Below are 2,500 nucleotides of genomic sequence, written 5' to 3'. Positions count from 1 at the left end.
ATTCGTACTTCATCGGGAAGAAATAGCGACTAGGAAGAAACACACCAACACACACGCGCGCGCGCATTTTATTGATAAGATAGAGAGGAAACCGCAAAAAGCATTTTTCGCTCCGGGTATCAACGTCCGATAAAGTGATGCCTCATTGGGTGGTGTGGGTGCCGTTGTAGCTTTTTTGTGCAAAAGTGCGTATGAACCTTCTGTGATTGATTTTAGGGAAAGCTGTAGGTGTTTCTGTATACATAGTGGTTGTATATGTATCTTTGCAGCGACGGTGTAAAGGAAGAATGTAACCAATGAGAACTGTATGTGTGTGCACGTGTAGTCTTGGTATGTTGCGCGTGGGTTTGTAAAAGTATCTGAAACCTTGTTCATATATATTTGCACGTTAGTGTTCCTGCTAGCACAATTTAAATTCTACACTTTTTATGATTGATATTTGATTCAGGTTTTCTTATTTTTTAACAGCTAATGCCATCACTTATCTGAAACTGGCTTCTCTGTCTCTGCCTCTCTGTCTCTGTCTCTGTCTGTCTGTCTGTCTGTCTGTCTGTCTCTCTCTCTCTCTCTCTCTCTGTATCTCTGTATTTCTTCCTCGTTATCATTTCTTTCTGAAGGAAAATGCATATGTCTGTGCCTTTTCTCCTACGGGTTTCCAAAATTTACCGAGTATCCAAGATAATGCATGCCTGAGTAAACCTAATGCTGTTTAGCTCTAGGGTAAAATAGCACGTGGATTATGGAGAGCTGATATTTTTATAAGAGGACATCAAGGTCACCGTAAAGTGTTTTTCTAAAGCGGAGGGGTTAATCAAGAGTCAATATAACCCGTAGGGTGATTCAGAGTTCCGTGTTTCTGGTAGAGCAAATGAAGCATTTTAGGAACTATAAGTGTGTATATGTATACGTGTTGTGTACTAGATATGTGCAGATATCTATGAATGTATGCGTGCAGCAACATGACTGTGTATACATATATGTGTGGGAGATATTTGCTTGCAAGGTGGGGCTGTGTAGAGATGTACAGGACCTCTCTCTCTTTCTGTCTTTCTTTCGTTCCCTCTCTATTTCTTTTTGTGAGTCTTTTCTGTCAAAGTGCGTGGGTTCCAAACGTCAGGACTTCTCCATCCTTCGCGAGCGTTAAATTAATACACCTGCTTGGTACTCCCGCACCTGTCTTCGTCTTTTGTTTTCTGTGAGTTTCAACAATATATGTATATATATATTTATGTATATATATATATATATATATATATATATATATATATATATATATATATATATATATATATATATATATATATATATATATATATATATATGTGTGTGTGTGTGTGTGTGTGTAGGGAGAATTCACAAAAAATAGAAGAAGACAGGTGGTGTAGAAAGCAAACAGATCTATTAGTATAACGCTCGGGAATTGAAAAAGTCTTTCACGTTTCGAGCCTACGCTCTTCCACAGAAAGAAACAAGGAGAGAAACAAGGAGAGAAAAAAATGTGTGTAGTGGTTAGCGATCTATCACGGCGAATGCCGGACCGAAAGGTCACACAAGAGAGCTACGAAGAAGGGTAGATAAGAAAGTAGTAGTGATCCCAAAAAGTGCGCGTGTGTAAGAGTGTATGTAAGTGTGTGTGAAAGAGGGCTGGTGATCTTGACGTGTGCGTGTGAGTGTATGTGTAGGTGTAGGTGTGAAAATGTGGGGATAGGAATTGGTCAGTGCTGGTGTGTTGTGATGATGTTGGGAGGTGATATATATATATATATATATATATATATATATATATATATATATATATATATATATATATATATATATGTATGTATGTATGTATGTATGTATGTATACATATATATATATATATGGCTTACGGCCATATCATGTTGAAAGCACCGGTTCTAGTCGGATCACCGAAGTTAAGCAACATCGAGCCGAGTTAGTACTTAGATGGGTGATCGCTTGGGAAACCTAGGTATTGTAAGCATTCTGTTGCAAATGGCGGTGCATCAGCATTGCCGAAGCTCTGAGCTGAAACTACAGAGAGAAATATATATATATATATATATATATATATATATATATATATATGACTGTATGGATGTATGTTCGTATGTATGTAAAGTGTATATATATATATATATATATATATATATATATACACATATATTAGTTATACATATATATATTAATATATACATACTTAAATACGCAAAACATGATATATCTTACTAACCTTTGCTAGCTATATATATAAAGAGCTGATCAACAAATCTGCATTGAATAGAATCGGAACGTTGTGGTGTTGATGACTCTCTTAAATCCATTAACAAACAATGCAATTCTTATGAAACCAGCTCAATCTAGTAAATACAACGGAATGCCAGTAGAATCCCTTGACTTTTTAAAGACATTATCCAATTCTATACCATTCTCTTATCTGGTAGTAATGATTTGACCCTCTTTTATGTAATAAAAGCGGTGAAAAATTGAAAGAAACTGA

At 36.0% G+C, this 2,500-nt stretch overlaps 1 protein-coding gene and 1 non-coding gene across 2 annotated transcripts in view; one reads left to right on the top strand and one right to left on the bottom strand.

Annotated features, from left to right (window-relative positions):
* Positions 1-2,500, bottom strand: part of LOC106879000 (G protein-coupled receptor 183-A) — a 173,895-nt gene that overhangs the window by 94,973 nt on the left and 76,422 nt on the right. The gene's annotated exons all lie outside the window — the stretch shown is intronic.
* On the top strand, positions 1,866-1,984 carry LOC149132510 (5S ribosomal RNA). Its single transcript, XR_016244530.1, has one exon. It is a non-coding gene; the product is annotated as a 5S ribosomal RNA (ribosomal RNA).

This window comes from Octopus bimaculoides, chromosome 15, assembly GCF_046866305.1.
Source record: "Octopus bimaculoides isolate indiv1 chromosome 15, ASM4686630v1, whole genome shotgun sequence".
Lineage (NCBI taxonomy): Eukaryota > Metazoa > Mollusca > Cephalopoda > Octopoda > Octopodidae > Octopus > Octopus bimaculoides.
Note: the sequence above shows the minus strand (reverse complement) of the source record. Positions and strands in the feature narration are given on the sequence as shown.